This window comes from Papaver somniferum, chromosome 9, assembly GCF_003573695.1.
Source record: "Papaver somniferum cultivar HN1 chromosome 9, ASM357369v1, whole genome shotgun sequence".
NCBI classification, from domain to species: domain Eukaryota; kingdom Viridiplantae; phylum Streptophyta; class Magnoliopsida; order Ranunculales; family Papaveraceae; genus Papaver; species Papaver somniferum.
Genome location: NC_039366.1, coordinates 99,820,101 through 99,840,433, shown reverse-complemented (window position 1 = coordinate 99,840,433; position 20,333 = coordinate 99,820,101). Strand labels below are relative to the sequence as shown.

At 37.2% G+C, this 20,333-nt stretch overlaps 1 long non-coding RNA gene across 1 annotated transcript; it reads right to left on the bottom strand.

Annotated features, from left to right (window-relative positions):
* Positions 1–17,491: 17,491 nt before the first annotated feature.
* On the bottom strand, positions 17,492–18,010 carry LOC113307939. The gene is made up of 3 exons (XR_003339382.1): positions 17,868–18,010; positions 17,723–17,780; positions 17,492–17,576 (listed from the first exon to the last, which is right to left on the bottom strand). It is a non-coding gene; the product is annotated as an uncharacterized LOC113307939 (long non-coding RNA).
* Positions 18,011–20,333: the final 2,323 nt, after the last annotated feature.

Here is a 20,333-nt window from a genome sequence, read left to right as displayed (position 1 = left end):
GAAAAATAACAAAAAAGATTATAAAATAAGGAGTTAGTATATGTTTAGGTAAAACCTTTTTTCTAGCTAATTAATTGAGTTCAGTTGTTTGATTTAATTTAATCAATTCTTAATTTATAAAATATTTAACAACCGCAAAGAGATAACAAAAAAATGCTTAAATTTATTTGTGTTTTCCTCTTAACCACTAGAAAATTCCGATTGTTTTTTATTTTTATTTTAGTTCCTTTCTAAATTGAAATTTAAAATTTATTTCTCGCTTGAGTAATTTTACAAAATTTGCGGTTTAAACATCCCAACAACACTAAAAATTAAAAAGCATAAAAAAATAATCTTAATGGGGTTGAATGTCATAGTTGATATGATTGAGGTTCACGTTGTTAGAGCACTGCTCGGTCGAACTCGCAAGCGTTTCTATCTCAAGCTTGTTTGTCAAGTTTAGTTGATCAAAACTATATACTTGATTTCTAGTCTACTTATATATGTATATCGGATAAGGATAGAATGTGTAGTTGATCTTTAGACTTCACAACGTTCACCAATTGAAGAAGAAGATCTATTGAGGAGCTTGGAGGAACTTCATCAACAAAAGGTATGTGGAGACTAAAACTTATCTATCACTCAGAAGTCTATTCTATTCTATCTTCTAATAAGACTAAGTCATATAACTATATATACTTTTACATTATACACATTTGATATTTCGAGCCGAGTTTATCTTGCTTATTTATTTCTCGAAATACGTGTTGGAAGCCTTTTACTTTAGATATGTTCATCGTATTCGTGACGAGTTTAGTTGAAACAATTTATTTGTTGGAAACTGAATATTAAGTCAAAAGATGATCATGTGAAAATTACCTTGAACATCTTATATGATTTGTGTGAGACAATCATTTGATGTTAGCTCGGGAAGTTTCACATTGATCATTCAATCACTTGAAAATTACTTGAAGCTAATGGTATTTGTAAGATTACCATTGTCGTCTTCTAAGGATGATCTAATGATTGAAATAAGAGTTTAGAACAATTACCCATGTCTGGATACAACACGGTATGCATACCCAGTATGCGAATTGTATTGTGATGATTTACGTCTGGAACTCTTGTTTGCGTACCTAGTATGCGAACGGATTTATCTGAGAAGGTCCGGAACTCTTGTTTGCGTACCTAGTATGCGAACGGGATTACCTAAGTTGAGTCCGGAATGGTTGTTCGCGAACCGGGTTTGCGAATGGCTTGACTAGGCCAAGGTCCGGAGCTGTTGTTCGCGTACCCAGTTTGTGAACACAATGGTTAAGTTATAAAATCGGTAATGTATGATTCTCGTACTCATGAACTAAAACATTTATGATTTAAGGAATGCAAATTAACTTTGCAAACCATAGATTAATGTTCTTGAATTGATTCTTGTATAAGTACTTTGTACAATCATGAATCAAACTGATTTCGTTTCAGTTTGTTCATGAATATTTCTACGAGATATTGAAAAACTGAACAACTCTATTTGAAACACAATTAGATTCATTTGATTATCTATCATGATTGATTGATCATCATATTTGATCTAGAAGTGTTAGATGAATATGGTTAAGTCAAAAGTGTTCATACGGCTAAATTCGGTTAACTGTTATTTAACCAACCCAATATACACGTTTAGGTACGGTTATCCATATCTAAATATAAGTATATTTTATTTGTGTGTAACAAGCTAAGACCATCTAACGGTGGAGATTAATTGCTTAATTTCTAAGCAGACTTAGCTTGAATCTCAAATCAGGAGTTCATCTAACTATGAGTATTAAATGCTTTGTTACTAAGCTATCTTAGTTTTGATTGTAAGCAACCCTGATTTAAAAGACTATATAAGGGAGAACTCTATCAAATGGAAAACCTAATCCCGACACTTCCGTGTGTCCTAGTTGCAAACTAGAGTCTATTCTCCTTTACCGTAGGTTCTACAAAACCATTATTAGGTTAACGACTTGAAGACTTCATTTGGGATTGGTGAAGCCAGATCCAACTATTATCTCTGTAGTTACGTATTCTGATGTTACTTGTTCTATCTTATTGAGTTTTATCTTCTCCAAGATTTACTCGAGATTTATCTCTGATGGGTAAGATATAAAAAGTAATCACAGCGGTTCTTCGTCTCAGACTCTTGTGATTCCGCAATAATTTCTTATTTTAATCAGTTAGGTTATTGTGAGGTGAATAATATTTCTAGGTTGCTCTTCGGGAGTATAAGACTGGATTATTAGATGGTTCCTGTTCACCTTGATCTTTGTATCAAAAGACAGAACAAAAAGAATAAAGGATAGACATATCTGTGGGAGTCAGATTTGTTTATAAGTCTTCGACTTTAGGTCGTAGCAACTCTTAGTTGTGGGTGAGATCAGCTAAGGGAATCAAGTGCGCAGCGGACATCCAACATGACTGGACATCGGGTTGGCAGCGGACAGCCAACATGCCCGGGTACATGGCAACGGCCATGAAAAACAAAAGTGGGGAGTTGATGAATGATTTTTGCTCCCCCAATTTGAGTTCTAAAAATGTCAAATTAACATATATAGGGAGGGGTAGTTGGTTGATGGTGCATATGCGGACTATGCACCAAGTAAGCTTCATAGCTTAGCCGGAAGAGTATAAATGATGCCTAAGGCTCATTTATAGTTGTGTAGCCTCGCGAAGAGGGCATTTGATGCTTAAGAATCCTTATGCCATATTGTGGACCAAACATGCATTTTGACGGAACGGCCTATACGGACTAGGTCATTACCTTTATTGCTTGGCCACGGCCTTGCAAACGAGTTTGGTTAAGTTTCTGTCCCTTCGATTATGAATTACGGTCTATGCTTGATCCCTTTAGAGTAGGGAAGGGTACGTAGGCAGCCGCAATGAGTTGCAGCATTGCCGGTTTAGCACTCTGTCGCTCATATCATCTAATTGGGAGATGATTACGACATTCTGGCCCCTCATATCATCTAAACTCGGTAGCTCGACGCAAGAGATGATTATGGCCATACTTTATGAGGCTTAGTTGCATGCCATCAAGTGGATGCTCATACTTCCTATCAAGCTACAAAGAGCAAGCTATAGCCTATCTGGAAGCTAAAAACCCGAGTGTCATAATTTAGCTCAAGAGGAGTCCATTTTGATGGGAAACGGCTCAAATATCAAGACATGTCGATCTTTCGATCCACATGGTCACCAGAATTTAGCCAAATTCTATCGTTTAGGGCCTCAAATGGCCATTTTTGCCATTTTAGGAAAGTTTTTGTTTTATTAATAAACCTTTCGCGGATCAAGGGTAAGTTGGAACGATGTGGAAGCTAAGTTAGTTGCATCATGCTCCACGAGCATGCTTTCAAGGGCAAATTGACGTGCATTTGCCCAGCTTTAAGGCCCGGATCGTATCTTCATCATGGCGCATTGGGGAAGTTACGGCCTGCGGCGCAACGCGCCAAAGGCGTAATTTTCCGGTCCGTCACACAAGACGCTTGCATTTAGCATAAGATGATCCACTTCTATCTGACATGATGAAAGCAGAGAATTTCAGCAAGAGAATCTTTATCTCGACACGATAAGGGTGTCCCTGTATATATATGTACAAGACGGAAACCCTAAAACGAGACTGAAAAGCTGTAACAAGATTCATCCGATAAACGAGGATTCAACGCCAACCAAGTCATGCTTCTTGTTGAAACCCTAATTAAGAACAAGGAAGGGACCGTTGGATGGTCAAAGAAAGAATGCTTTTAAACCAACTCCGAGTCCTAGTCAGCATATCTGGGGATGCGAGGTCGTTGTTTTAAATTCAAAGAAACGGCCACTTCCCTGCTACAATAATTGGGAGATCAACACAGAACACCAACTGCCGCAGGCAAATACACGGGCGTACGACCAAATAATAAAGAGGAAGGACGACCCCCTTTTATACGCACAGAGTTTTTGGAGTCTGAGTGTAAAAGGGTTCTCTTTTATACCATGCACGGAGGAGGACAGCTGCCCGTGAGCGCCAATGCTCCATGGCCAGACTAACAGTGCATCGATGCTTGTACTTATTACAAGAGTCGATCGAGTGTTTCCTGGTAATCCTTCCATGCCTTGTATTTTCAATTTGTTCTTGTCTGTCACCATCTATTTCTTACCCCGCAACAATGTCACTGTTACGTACTAAGCAGGGGACTTAATGTTGATGGTGGTTTTTAGTTCAGGGTCAAAATTGTAAAACCCTGTATTTAATGCGCTGTCATCCTGCAAAGGAACAAAAGCCATTTGAAAGCGATGAGTGTTCAAACCTTTTTACTTATATATGTATTGAGAAATTCGACATATTTATGAAATTTATCATAATGGTGCATCAATCCCAGATATTCTATAAATTTCAACCTATCGCATTAGTTACTAATGCATTGACCTGCCTGATATTTTCCTATGCTATGTTCCCAGCCGAACTCCCAATATTGACATGACATGACGATTAAATGTTCACTCTCAGCAGAGTAGAGTGAATCTTCCGAAGTGTCAGTATTGAGAAGCTGCATGAAAGTACTTACACGGGATGCATCACTCTCTGACAAAGAGAATATGGTATCAACGCACTTTAAGGAAAATCTAGACTGTTAATATCAGTCTCAGGAACGATCACGACCACACAATTTGGCCGCGCAATTCAACAAGCCTTGCCAAGCCCTTGCGAATATATGCAACCATCACGATAACCATCGGTAGGCCCACTAATACCTCAACCGGTCGGATTTCACCTAACATACCTCAACGTCATTGAACGCCAAATCCAAGTGTGGGAGGTTGCGTTATTCAAGGAAAGCTCAAACGAGCTAGACCGTCCAAAACGGTCTTAGAAGCATCACGACCGTCCAACTTCGCCAGCCTAGTTGGACGGCTTGGATATTCCTACAAGCGATTAAAGAAGTGCCAGCATGTTCTGTGACGGCCCAAATTTCCCCTTGGTCAATCGAATTGCCTGTGGCAAGCCTATAGGGTGCTCAACTGTTCGCCCAAACTAAAGCAGACAAGCTGCATTCGAAACCCTAATTTGGGTCACGACAGTTTACAACTGTCGCAAAACGATCGTGTCCGTCCAAACTCGCCAGCCTAATTAGACGGCTTAGATCGCGTTTCAAACGGTCGAGGGGGTGCACATGAGTTCACCACTGGCCCAATTTTATCCTCACTTGATCGACTTGCCAGAGGGAAGTCAATGACATGCCAAAACGTTTGATCGAACTAGGGTGTATGTAGCTATCTCAAAACCCTAATTGGGGTTTACGGAAACACACTTATGTCGCAAATTAATCACAACCATCCATATTCGACAGCCTAAAGGGGCAGTATACATCTAGATTCAAGTGGTCCCGGAGGTGTTAGTGTGATCGTCGTCGACCCACCTTTACACGTGACCGACCGGCTTATGAAAACCAGGGCTCAATGCCTCGAAACGCACGCCCAAAGAGGGGTGGGCCACACGGTTTTCAAACCATGAATTGCATCAACGGTAATATGAAACTGCCATAAATCATCTTGTCCATCCAATTTTTCCAGCCCAGTTGGACGATGTAGATTTATTTCCAGCAAACCAACAAACCAGCATGGCAATCACCGACCATCTCTCTTTCACGGGGAGCGATCGACCAAATGATGGCTCGCCCCTGCAGACATCAAACGATCACCCGAAGATGACCGGTCATGCTACCTTTTTTAAGACGCACAATCCGTGACTTATTCAATCAAGCTCTAAAACAACGATGCTTCATGCACATCGATTATTTTGAGCTGCTTGGTTAAAAGCGATGTTTCACATGCATCGAATACATACGATAGTTTATAAATATCGTCTTCATAAATAACTTGGTTAATTAACCTAATAGCATCATATGCTATTATTTGCGGCAAGTATCATGACTTTACCCATTCACTCGAGACATCAAACATGTCATAAACTGGGGGATACTTACTGGGGTATTGGTCTGGCGTTTTAGAGCATGCGGCGTGCAACGCGGCCATTATGAGAATGTGTCAGGAAAAGATGGACGGTTGAAAATGATGAGAGTAGTGGAAGAAGATGTGACCATGTGATAATCACCACTTCTTGCACGGCCCCACTACTCCACTACTTAACTTCCTCCACTTCCTACGAGATCAGGGTTGCGCTCAAATGACTTGTATAAATAGGTTTTCAACCTATTTCGACAAGAGGAACAACTGTTATCAACACAAGTTGCCAGAAACCATTTTCTGATACACAAGTCATAAACAACCACACCTTCATAATTCAATACTCTGATCTCAAACACCTTCTTCGCTTCCCTCCCTAAGATCAACCCTTCTCCTCCACCTTGTGACCGAATTGAACCTGGAACGATCATTTCTTGGTTTAGGCCAGAGTCTTACAGATTGATCTCTCGAATCTAAAGTACTCCCGTGCAATGCATTTGTTTAGGGTTTGAATTCGTTTCTCATCAACACACCCAAATTTACCAAAAATAACAGAATCAGTTTTTACCCATAAACATCGAGTTAAACTCAACTCGAAATATCAAATATGTATAATCGAAGTCTATATAGCTATACGACTTTTGTTTCAAATAGGAGATAGAGTAGATAGATTTTTGAGTGATAGATGAGTTCATGATGATGCTTATTTGGTCGCGTTAGGAGCGGCTAAACTTAATAAATCAAGTGGCCAAATCGTACGGTCGTGATTGTTTTTTGGAGACTTTGCTTGGGCCGTCTAGATTAGGTTCCTAATGGAATTAGGCGTATCGACCAACCAACTTCCAACTTTATTAAAAGTGTGTGTGTGGCGGGTTTTGAGCGATCTGATTGGTCAATGGGAGAGGGGTCCGGCAAGCAGCATGGGGCCGGCCTCATTCTAAATGCGTGTAGCGCATTTAGAGCGACCGTATTTGTCGATGGAAAGGGGGCCGTCAAGTAGCATGGGGCCGGCCTCATTATAAATGCGTGTGGCGCATTTAGAGCGACCTGATTGGTCGATGGAAAGGGGGCCGACAAGCAGCATGGGGCCGGCCTCATTATAAAACCGAACCATGGGCAGCCCTATTTTATAACACATTTATATTTGACATGACTCGATATTTTAGCTAATAATATTGTTTTAAGTCATTTATAGGAATAACAAGGAAATCTGATCACCGGACCGGAAAATGACCAAAGTGGATGGCCTGGTATCTCTCTATATATCAGCACTACTCAAGTCACTTCTAGCACCAAATGGAGACGGAGAGTTGTGGCCTGGAAGGCACACGAATCTGCTGGAAAGTCAATAGCTCATGTTGCCATACCACTTAAGCCATCCCGGTGGCCAGAGAGGTTGATGCAATGGAACAAAGAAATCATTTTTCTTTGGCAAATATGTGAGCTACACAAGGGCGTACAGTTTCAACCAGCCACATTTCTTATTCATTTTCAGTGGAATATTCAAGAAGATGCGGTTCATTTCCTCTATCCTTCTTTCACATCTATTGATGCAAATGGAGATCAAATTATGGGAAAAGATCGAGAGTTCAAGGCGATACAACAACAGTGACACAACAACATATTTTGGGGTTTCGATTGATGGTTTGAGTAAGTGAAGAAGAAAGGTTTTCCTGTCATGGATTCGAGTGAATATTTGGGTTCAAGAGAAACGATGGGGTTCGTTTATATGAGTGCAAAAAGGGGTTAACAACATCAATCAATTTGGGGTTCTGTGATTCAAGTTTGGGTCTTAATGGATGTACAAACGGAGGACAAGATTGCAGACAGTTATGATGTTTGTGGTAGTCGTGTGTATATGGAGGAAGCATGGAATTTCAGTTGTGATATGGGTGCTATAAAGAAGTGGAGTTTGTTGTATGAAATGTGTCTGAAATTGGGTCGAATTGATTTCAGTTCTTTGAGTTTTGAATTCTGAACTAACTGATGATGAATGATAGTGGTTGTATGTGGATCTAAGGTATGAACTTGTTAGAGCATAGCTCGGTTGAACCCACCAAGCGTTGGTATGTCAAGTTTGGTTGTCATATTTTAGTGATCCAAACTCATTTAAAGAGTCGCTTGATTATAAGCTAGATTCAACTTCGTATAGGGATTGAAAGTATTAGGATATGAGACATTACAAGTATTACATGGAGACTTGAAAAATGTGAAAAAGTAAGGAGCTACAACGACGACATCATCCTTCCACTTGAGGTTAGTAATATTTTCCTTAAACTGTTTCATTCCCTAATGTATCTTTCAAGTCGTGCATATTGAAAACATAATTGCGAAGTTGTGAATGATTATACTCTAGTTAGACGTAGTATTAAGGAATACAATATGAAGTATGACGCTTATCTTTTGAACTTCATATATAAGACATCGACATAATCGTTTGAATGTTATTGTGATTATGTATGGGTATGAGGTGAAGATTTCGTCCTAGGAAACAATGTTTTACATTCGTTTAAAGGAAGTACATTCATAAACTTGTTTTGTGAATCGAAAGGGAAATCGCTAGGCTTATTGGTATTTGTTATTCATTGAAATCTTTTGAATTACCAATATGTGTGTTTAGTATAACCGCTCATGACCTGCTTATGGTCTTGGTAAAACTATTCACAAGGCCTGAATTTTGTATTGGTATGACTTTTATTAGTGAAACCGATCTTAAGTAATCACCTAAGATGGTATGATCGATTTATTGTAATTGGTATGACCAACTCTAGTCATTGGGGAACCGATCCTAGTAAGAGGTGCAACCGATCACAAAAGGGGAATCAATCCTTGTAAGAGGTGCAACAAGTTTCTAGTTATTGGGAACCGATCCTATGAACAGGTGCAACACGTTTTTAGTTATTGGGAACCGATCCTATGGACATGTGCAACAAATACAAGTTAGATACCATATACATGTGGGAACCGATCCTAGTACCTAGTCAACCAAGTTTTGGTAACTAGCATGACTAATTCTAGTACCCACGTGGAGGTAGAACTGAAACTTGTTTTGGTAGAACCGTGAAGCCCGTGTTTGATGATTTGATAGGATAATCAATCACATAGTTCTTGGAAGTCAGATGAACCAATTATAAACTCGTTTTGGAAGTGTGGAAAATCGGTTCCGAGATAGTAAATATGAAAGAGGATTTACTAAGTAAAGATGTCGACATACTTTGAACATATGCAGTAACTCTTATCTTTTATTGTTCAAAGATATTCCTTAATAACTAAAGGAGAATCCCAGATCGAAATAAATTGAGAATCTTTTAATTAAGGTTTTTAGTCTTATATGCTTTTAATTGCCAACAATTAAAATGCATATCTTTAGAAAATAAAAGTTGGTAATGTGTATTTACTAATTTGAGATTTTCTAATGAGATTTCGGTCAATATTTGGACAAAGCATTTCCAGGAATTATGGAAACCGAATTTGGAAATATATTGCATATCTTGAGAATATTTTCGGTTTTGGAAATTCCTTGGTGTCCAAACTTCCTTGGTCTATAAATATTGAAGTTTGCATTTCAAGTAAACTAATCCTCAGAGCCAGCAAAACTACCTGGTTGTGTTGTTACTGGTGGAGCCGCCTATTCGGAGAGGAAAGTAACCTAATTAGGAGAAATTTCTTACGACCGCTCGGTTTAAATACTTCTTTGGGATTGAGAAGCTCTATTAGTACCGTTGGTGGGAAACTAGATAATGCAGTTTATTATTAGTTTTCGATTGATTTGATTGACTAACGTTGTTGAACTTTGATTGCACCTAGTTTCTTTATGCTTGAGAATCTTCTCTTCTGATATAAGATTCACTAAAACTAGATCGAAGTTTCAACGGGGATCTTTAGACTGTTTGTAGATCTAAAGACGTCTTGTGATAATCCATTGTTAACAGACTCCGTTCTGTGAGTGATTGATCACAAGAAATTCAAGTTGATTATTCCAGGTGTTTATTGAAGATCTAAGAAGATTTGAAGACGATGAAGATTTCTGATTTGGGTTCATAATCTTTGGTGTGCACATTATTTGTTTCGGCTGGAGGATCCAACTATAATCGGTTTATCTTTGTGATAGATTGGATTGATTAGTTGAGTAGATCGGCATCAATACAATTCTTTGTGAATAAAAGTATTGATTGCAAAATCTTGACAATTACTTTGGTAATTTTTATTGGATAGATATAAGGACCTGACAAAGGAGTTTATTGGGATAAACGGAAGAGCCTTTTTTCGAACTCATATCACTTGATTGAAAGAGTTGTTACCGAACAGATTTGTTGTTCCTTTACTGTTTGAAATACGAACCAAAGAAATTGTTCCAAGTGCGTGACTTATTGCAAGTTGGAGGCGCAGGGATATAAACGAAACTAGGTGAACTATAGGTTTAGTTGCTTGGTCTCAACTATACGAAGTTGGTTTAGATTTTGTATAGCGGCTTAATCCTGAGAGTATTCAATTCTGGACAAGGTCCCGGGGTTTTTCTGCATTTGCGGTTTCCTGGTTAACAAAATCTTGTTGTGTCATTTACTTTTATTTTCCGCAATTATAATTGTTGTTATTATAATTTAAAGTAAATTGCACAAACGTTAATTCCTATTTACTTGATAGCAATCCTATTGTGTTTGCTTAAGTCCGGATCTTTTATCAAGTAAACATACTCTGTTATTGTATTGTATCGATCTTGTATCCATAGTCAATCACGCAATTTATCTTGTTGTCGTATTGTCTCGATCTTGTATCCATAGACGGTCACACGAAGTGTGAATCGATTAGTTGTATTGTCTCGACTCAGTCCATAGAAAATCACTTTCGGAGAAAGGACTTATGGGTGGAAAAGTTTTAGATTGAGGTATATTTGGGTACCCTCGTCTTTTCAGAACTGAATTGGGGGTTTTGGCATCGACCAATTGAGAAACAACACAACAACAATTGAAGTTGGGGGTTCTCGTGTGGGAGTGTATCAGAAGTTACCAGTGGCGTTGAATCGATGGAGTAATATAGAAAGGAAATCGCAGAGAAGTTAAGGTGCAGACTTTGGCTGGATTGAGTGTTTCGGGAGGTGGTCCGGATGAATGGTATGTATCAGATTGAACTACATAAAATGAAGATATATGCTGGACAGACTTGGTGGGAATTTTAGCGGAGTGGAGAAGGTTTTGTGGGGCTGTGTTCAAATGAGATAGTGGTATCTGAAGTTCTCAATGAAAAAATGCACAACAGTGATGACGATAAGTGGTTGAATGGTGTGTGTGGGTACTTGACGAGATTTATAAGGTTCAAGTCAGGAAATGGAAGTAATAATATGGCCTGAATTTGGAAGGGGGTTTAAACAAACAGAATTTGAGGTTAGGTGTTGTTGACGGAGTTGGCTAGTGGCTTGAATTTGAAGAAATTGGTCTGTTAAGTAGATTGGGTCATGAACGATAAGCTGGGTCCAAGTTGGAGCTGTAGCAGGACCTGTATATCTCACCATCAACACAGATTAGAGATACCCCGTATACAGGGAAGAAATCCAAGTTTAGCTATTCTTGCTTTTCTGTTATTCATATGCTTAGCTTAACAATCTCTATATCATTTTCAATGGCTTTGAACAAAACTATGTCTAGCTAAATACCTTGTTAGGGTGAAGGATGAACTTGTAGGTTTAATTTACTCATGTTCTAAAACAAGGGTTTCTACCAACTTTGAGCTTAATGTCATTTGTTTGAGTTTCTCTACAATGAATTATCTTCTATTCAATTTCTCATATTATATGCCATGTATAGTCTATTGTTAGGTTGATAGAAATACTCATTGAACCTTGTTATTGATTGTTTTATGATTATTCCAAGACTATGTATGTCATGTATACTTAGTACTAGGGATGTCTACCTTCTAGGTTGATAACAAACAATCTTTTATGATAACTCTTGTTTATAATCCTTAAAGAAATATCTTTCATGTCTTAGTAGCTTGGTTTGCCACTTCGCACGAGTAAATTTGATACCTTGTGATAGAACATAAGTAAACATAACTTACAACGTATTCCGTAGCGCTAATACTTCCACATCCTTGATTACATTTTCTTATAAACTTGCTTGAATCAATTTGTTATTATTTTCTTAGTACAACAATCTCTGAAAATATTGAATTTGGTTGGATAGTTCTTGATATTAATTAGTAGTAGTTTTCACATTCCTTGAGGGAACGAACCGTGCTTGCTATTGTGTGCATTATTGACACCGTGCACTTGCGGTAAAACAAAGTCGGTCTACCGACCCATCACGTACCCATATGCATACTTGAGTAGGTTATGTTCTAAAACCGGTTTGTTCATGAACTAATACATTTATATAATAAGGAATGCAATCTTTTGCAAACCGTGGCTATAATGTTCATGAATTGATTTGAGTAAATCAAAATCGATTTTGCTTCAATTGTGTCTTGTATACTTCTATGAGAATATAAACAATTGAACAACTCTACAACTAGTTTCATTTGAGTCATTTGAACTAGTTATGGTTAAGATGAATAAGGTTGATATGAAAGTGTTCATATGGCTAACTTCGGTTAACTATTATTGAACCAACAAAAGTGTACAAGTTTAGGTACGGTTACTCATATCTAAATGAAGTCACTTTTCATTTGTGTGTAACAAGCTAAGTTCGATCTAACAGTTGAAAAATATTAGCTTGAGTCTAATCAGGTTTTCATCTAACGGTGAATATTGAATGCTTTGTTACCAAGGTAACATTGATTGCAAACCCCCCATTTAAAGACAATATAAGGGAGACCTCTAGGAGCTGGGAAACCTAATCCCCACACCTCATGTGTGATACTAGTTGCGACTAGAGTCGATTCTCCTTTAACCTTAGGTTTTTCCAAAACCATGTAGGTTAATGACTTAAAGACTTCATTGGGATTGTGAAGCTAGACCCAACTATTTTCTCTGTAGTTGTGTGTTCTAATCTTGTTGTTTTATATCTTGTTGAGTACTATCTTCTCTAAGATTTTTGCACGAGATTTAATCTCCGATAGGCAAGATAAAAAGTAGTCACAAACATCTTCGTCTCATCGTTTGTGATTCCACAATATCTTGTTTTGCTACCATACGATTTAGATTATTGTGAGGTGATTGATGTTTCTAGGCTGTTGTTCGGGAATATAAGTCTGGTATATCAATTGGTTCATGTTCACCTAGATTTCTCAAAAAACGGAACAAAACTCATAGGTATATCTGTGGGAGACAAATTTATCTATTCAGTAAGCTTTTCTATGTGAGACAAATTGGTTTATCAAGTCTTCGATTTTGGGTCTTAGCAACTCTTAGTTGTGGGTGAGATCAGCTAAGGGAATCAAGCGCGCAGAATCTGGCATGGTTCTAGAGGCGTAAGGAACGCGATTGTACCTTGATCAGTGAGAGATTGGTTAGGGCTCAACTACATTCCATTCCGAAGTTAACTTGGAGTAGACTAGTGTTTGTAGCGGCTTAATACAGTGTGGTGTTCAAATCTGGACTAGGTTCTGAGGTTTTTCTGCATTTGCGGTTTCCTCGTTAACAAAACTTTTGGTGTCTGTGTTATTTCTTTTCCGCATTATATTTTCTATATAATTGAGATATCACAGGTTGTGTGTAAGTTCAATCAATTGTGAATCCAACCTTTGGTTGTTGACTAAATTGATTGGCACTTGGATATTGGTTTTTGATACCGTCCAAGTTGTTTCTTATAATAATCAGGCTCACGGATTTCTATTTGTTTGATTTGTTGAATACATTAAGAAACGGAGATATGACTCTTGGATATATTTATTGATTGAGCTCGCTTTATTAGTTGGTGCTCTCAGAATTATATTGGAGTTAGTCCATACAGATTGCTAAGCGAAATATTGGGCGTGGTTGTTAGACCCTGCTTTTTCACTACTGGTTATTGAATTTCATGAACTTTGGATCATAACAATATACATATAAATCACCAAGTTCTTTTAGTCTCAGACTTTGTAATTCCTTAAAATAGATATCTAAACTCTTCTTTGATTTGTTTGCATTGATCCTGATGGTATACTTGGTACCTTCTCCTTTTCAAACACTAAATTGCTTGATTTTCGTTCCTCGCCTTGATATTATTCCTGTTATTTCTGTAATATTGTCCAGTATTGATTCTTTGGGCGTTTTGGCGATGACTGTCACAATGTATGTGTGAAAGTATGTTCTCTTCTTTTGGGGTGCACATACTAGTGATAGTATGAGATTTTTATTTTGGTATATTTCATTCAGGTCGTGGTCAGGGTTTTGTTGATAAAGTAGATGGATTGTTTTTCTCGTTGTGCAACATAAATGTCGCATTGATGGTGATAGTGGCTGCTAAGTAGATCTACAAAACGTCCCGAGGTTAAGGCCTTTCAAAGGTATGCAAGTTGGCCAGATTTTCTTTTCCTTTTTTTTTTTGGAATGCCTATTCACACTCCTTACTCGACGAGAATTTCTTCTTTCTTTAGTATGTTAAAAAATAGCTTGCTCTTATCTTAAGATCTTGATACGAACCTTCAAGGTTTTCAACCTCTCACTGAGTCGACATACGTCTTTTACTGTTGTAGGGGATGGTATTTCTTGGAGGGATTGGACTTTGTATGGTTCTAGTTCGATTCCTCGTTTGGCCACAATGAATCATAGGAATTTGTTGATGTGAGTCAGCAAGCACATTTAGCTGGGTTGAATTTAATCTAATATTTTCTTGTTTGATTTTTATTGCATGAGCTCTAGATAAATTTCTTAATTTTGACCAATATGTCATCTACGTAAACCCCTGTGGTCTTGTGGATCTAATCGTCAAATATTTTGTCCGCAAGAATATGGTAGGTTTCCCCAGCATTCTTTAGTCTGATTGACGTTTTCACGTAGCAGTACAATCCTCTCGGATTGAAGAAAGTTGTGTGTTCAATATCTTATCTATTCTATATGATTTCATTGTACCGCGAGTATCCATCTATAAGTGATAGTAATTTATGTGCCTTTGTAGCATCCACAACTTATAGATATTTGGGAATTCGAAGTTATCCTCTAGGCATGCCTTATTAAGATCGTTGAATTCGATGCAGATTCTTACCCCTTCATTACTTTTTGGTAAAATGACCATGTTGCGTGTCCATAATGGATATTTGACTTCTTGAATTATCTCAAAAGCTTTCATCTTCTTCACATTCTTTTGTACTGCCTCTTGATAATTAGGTGCCACTTTCCGAGTTGTTTGTCCAAAAGGCTTATACTTTGGATCGATCTTGTTGGCGACAAACTTCTAGGTCAATTCCAAACGCGTCCTCAACTTTCCAATCAAAAACTTCAAAGTACTTCTTTAGCACTTCGAGCAACCTTTGTTCTTCTTCTGGTTTTGACGATGTCAAGAGTATTCACCATGCATGGGCTTTTAGCTGTCCAAATATTCACATCTTAGTTGGCTCCGAAATTGAGAAGCTTGGATTAGGTAATTCGACTTCTGTCGGGCTCTTTGATTTATGTAAGGCCTTATCGTTCTCTTTCATATTTTCTTCGTTGATCTCAACGGCCATATTTGCCTTTTTCTTGCATGACTTTGTTTGTTTCTGCGATGTATGCATAGATATCTTATTGGCTTTTTGCTTCCTTAACGCTCTTCTTCAACTTTTGGAGAGTTAAACTTGATTTTCGGCGTTCTGCACCTTGAGCTTCTCTTGATATCTTATTTCTCTCGGATCTCCCATAATTTCAGCAATTCTGTCTACAGTATAGAATTGTAGCCTCTCTAGTGTTAAGTTGAGGCAACACCTTTGATCCCATGTACCCATGATCGTGCGATAATGGTAGCACATGGAGAGATTATGTCTATGACACAATATGTTATAGAAGTTAGGATCCACCCTGCATACACTTCTAAGGTGACTTTTCTTTTTGGCCTGGCCGAAGAACCACTGAATTTCATATATGTTACATGCCGAAAGTATGAGGCAATATTCTTTAAGTTCTATATTTTAGAATTTATCGTGAAAAAGTATCCTAACGGAGCTTCCTATGTCGATTGGAATTTAGGGTGTCGCCCATGGCAAAGCTTTTTGTTTTTTCTATCCGTTTTATCTTATAGAAAATGCGATCAATATGGTGACCACCAGAGGGGCATTGTGTTTTTTTTTTCCATTTTTATGCGCATTTTTTGTCTGAGGTTTGTTTCGTCCATTAATTTATTGGTGGCTTCATTACTATGGTATGAACCTCTTTTCATTTATAGTTTCGCATATGGATTCGCCCCATGATGCTACTTTCGAAGGTGCGCACCCATGTCACCAAATGAGAGATGATGTTACATTCCAAATATGGTGCTTCTTTATGGATCCTTAATCGATGAACATAAGATTAATTTGGGTATCGTGAAGGATGTGGCGACACAAATTTTTAGAGTTTCCCATCATCGACCATCTCCCGGACCACTTGCCTTAAGTTCCTGCATGAGATAGTTGGATGACTATAAAATTGGTGGAAGCCGAAATAATCTTTGGTATTTTCCGCGTTATCTAGTTGTTTTCCCCGATTGTATAGGTAGTTAAAGTTGTATTTCCGATCTACCCATTTGAAGATTTCGGAAAGCGGTGTATTCAACTTCATGTAAACTGGGTATATGAATCTTCTCTTCTTCGCTTAGTGCTGATCTCGCCCTTTCCAATCTCTGGATTTTTTTCCTGTCGAACCTAAACTAATATTGATTGTTTCCCTCTGGATCATTGAATCGTACCTTCGGGTTATATGGTTTCACCATATTTTTTCCATGACCATTATTTCCTCGGGTCATTTTTCATATGTCTCATCTTGGAGTTCTTCGGGTGTCATGGAGTCTTCTGGGATATTACATAACTTTTCCGGCATTGCTGGTATATTTTTGAACATTATATAAAGATGGGATTTGTCTTCTCCTTGTTGTTTGTTTATAGTGTTAGATGTTATAATCAAGCAAAAAATTTCACCTTTCAATTGCATTTTTCTTTCCGGGAATAGTCAGATTTTATGTTGGGTGATGTAGTTATTAAGTGGAAAGATATTCTTTTAATAATTTTAAGCTTTATGTTTTCTTGTTTGTTCCTATGATGCCAATTCTACTCATCCAAAATTATTTTTTAAAGGTATCAAAAAATAAACTCCTTAAAAACAATAACATTTAACGTACGACGCTATGGTGTATAAACACTTTTTACTTGTAAAATTTACAGTATGCATGTACACTTTAGACAAAATATATTACATCATAGTACCGTGATATCATCGGGTGTAAGACCTAAATTAGCGATGACTTTAGAGCAATTGGAGAGAGGTTCTTTCTTCAGGAACGCCAAGGAATTCATGAATCGAATAGGAGAATCAATATCATTGTTATCAGTGATGGCTACACGACCTTGATTTCTTGTAGGAACAACTTCGTTACAATCATACCTAGGGCTTTCTTTGAGTAATACTTCACACATGTCATCTTAATGATCACTATTAATTACTACTGAATACATACCATCCTCATCGGTCACAATATCCTCGGCCGTGTATGTAATGTTTCCACCTTCTTTATTTCTGCATTCTAACCCTACCTTAGCTCCTATATAAATAAAGTAATAAATTAATGTTGTACGTTCATTGCGCATGGAATAACTATTTTGTGAATTCAAAAAACAAAGCAAAATAAACAAAATTGGATTTAAAATAATAATTAAACAATCTTATCAAGGATCATTTCCATACTACCTTTGATAGGTTCGGAAATTTCGGTCTCAAATCCGGCACGACATGTATCACAATAGATCTGACCCACGACATGAAAATTATCACAATAAACATACGACATAAAACATATAACAACAACGACAAAGAGGTTAACAAGTTGAGAAACCTTTGTCATCCTTTTCTGGTACTTTGTCTTTCTTTGCCTAAATTTTGAGAGCTGGCAAAAAACGATTTTTTTTTCTTGTGAAGGATAACAAATTTATTTTGAGAAAAGTAACAAAAAAATTTATAAAATAAGGAGTTAGTATATGTTTAGGTAAAACCTTTTTTCTAGCTAATTAATAGAGTTCAGTTGTTTGATTTAATTGAATCAATTATTAATTTAGAAAATATTTAACAACCGCAAAGAGATAACAAAAAAAATGCTTAAATTTATTTGTGGTTTCCTCTTTACCACTAGAAAATTCCGATTGTTTTTTATTTTTATTTTAGTTCCTTTCTAAATTGAAATTTAAAATTTATTTCTCGCTTGAGTAATTTTACAAAATTTGCGGTTTAAACATCCCAACAACACTAAAAATTAAAAAGCATAAAAAAATAATCTTAAAGCGGTTGAATGTCATAGTTGATATGATTGGGGTTCACGTTGTTAGAGCACTGCTCGGTCGAACTCGCAAGCGTTTCTATCTCAAGCTTGTTTGTCAAGTTTAGTTGATCATAACTATATACTTGATTTCTAGTCTACTTATCGCTATATCTCGGATAAGGATAGAATGTGTAGTTGATCTTTAGACTTCAAGACGTTCACGAATTGAAGAAGAAGATCTGCTGAGGAGCTTGGAGGAACTTCATCAACAAAAGGTATGTGGAGACTAAAACTTATCTATCACTCATAAGTCTATTCTATTATATCTTCTAATGAGACTAAGTCGTATAACTTTATATATTTTACATTATACACATTTGATATTTCGAACCGAGTTTATCTCGCTTATTTATTTCTCGAAATACGTGTTGGAAGCCTTTTTGCTTTAGATATGTTCATCGTATTCTTGACGAGTTTAGTTGAAACAATTTATTTGTTGGAAACTGAATATTAAGTCAAAAGATGAGCATGTGAAAATTGCCTTGAACATCTTATATGATTTATGTGAGACGATCATTTGATGTTAGCTCAAGAAGTTTCGCATTGATCATTCAATCACTTGAAAATTACTTGAAGCTAATGGTATGTGTAAGATTACCATTGTCGGCTTCTAAGGATGATTCAATGATTGAAATAAGAGTTTAGAACAATTATCCATGTCTGGATACAACACGGTATGCATACCCAGTATCCAAACTGTATTGTGATGATTCACGTCTGGAACTCTTGTTTGCGTACCTAGTATGCGAACGGATTTATCTGAGAAGGTCAGGAACTCTTGTTTGCGTACCTAGTATGCGAACGTGATTACCTGAGTTGGGTCCGGAACGGTTGTTCGCGAACCGGGTTTGCGAATGGATTGACTAGGCCAATATCCGGAGTTGTTGTTCGCGTACCCAGTTTGCGAAGACAGTGATTTCTCTGCTAACAAAGTGTAAGTGTTCCAGATCCATGGGGTTTGTTGGACTTTGTCTACTGCAAATAGATTTCCAAACTTAGATCGGAACATTGCAAAGGGAAAATCAAATATGTTTGTTCGTTAAAGGCAGATAGGTATCAAAATTCTTCACTAAGGTTGACGCAACTTTTAGGATGTAAAGGACGTCAGCCAAGGGAATCAAGTGCGTAGAATCTTGAGAGTTTTAACAGATGTAAGGAAAAAAACTGCAACTAAAATGCTTTGAGGGTTAATTCAGTGTCAACTATATTCCAATTTGAAGTCTGAGAGTAGACTAGTGTTGATAGCGGTTTAATACAGTATGGTTCAAAGTTGGACGAGGTCCCGAGGTTTTTCTGCCAGTGCAATTCTCCTCGTTAACAAAATTTTGGTGTCTTGTGTTTTTCTTTTTCCGCACTATATTGTTTATCTTTATAATGAGAATATCACAGGTAGTACGTAAAATCAATCTAGGTATTTTAAGTCCTTGTTATTTGAGATAAAAGAAACAAGGCTTGTTCTTGTTGAATTCATATATTGAAAGACAAATTACAAGTTTATACTTGTTAGAATTCAAATCCTCTTAATTCAAATATGACTAGATTGATCTTGGATAGTGATTTTTGAGGTCGGTCCAAAAACTCTTCTGCACAATCATGTATATGGACCTTTGGTCTATACATACTAATTGTAGAAGAGAAATAGAAAAACTTTATATAAAATCCTTTACAAGGGACTTTGTTTTTGCCTACTTATGATTGCATTAGGTTTTATCCATACATGTTGTCGAACGAAAATTTGGTGGTATACTTGGTACCTTCTCCTTTTCAAACACTAAATTGCTTGATTTTCACTCCTCGCCTTGATAGTATTCCTGTTATTTCTGTAATATTGTCCAGTATTGATTCTTTGGGCGTTTTGGCGATGACTGTCACAATGTATGTGTGAAAGTATGTTCTCTTCTTTTGGGGTGCACATACTAGTGATAGTATGAGATTTTTGATTTTGGTATATTTCATTCAGGTCGTGGTCAGGGTTTTGTTGATAAA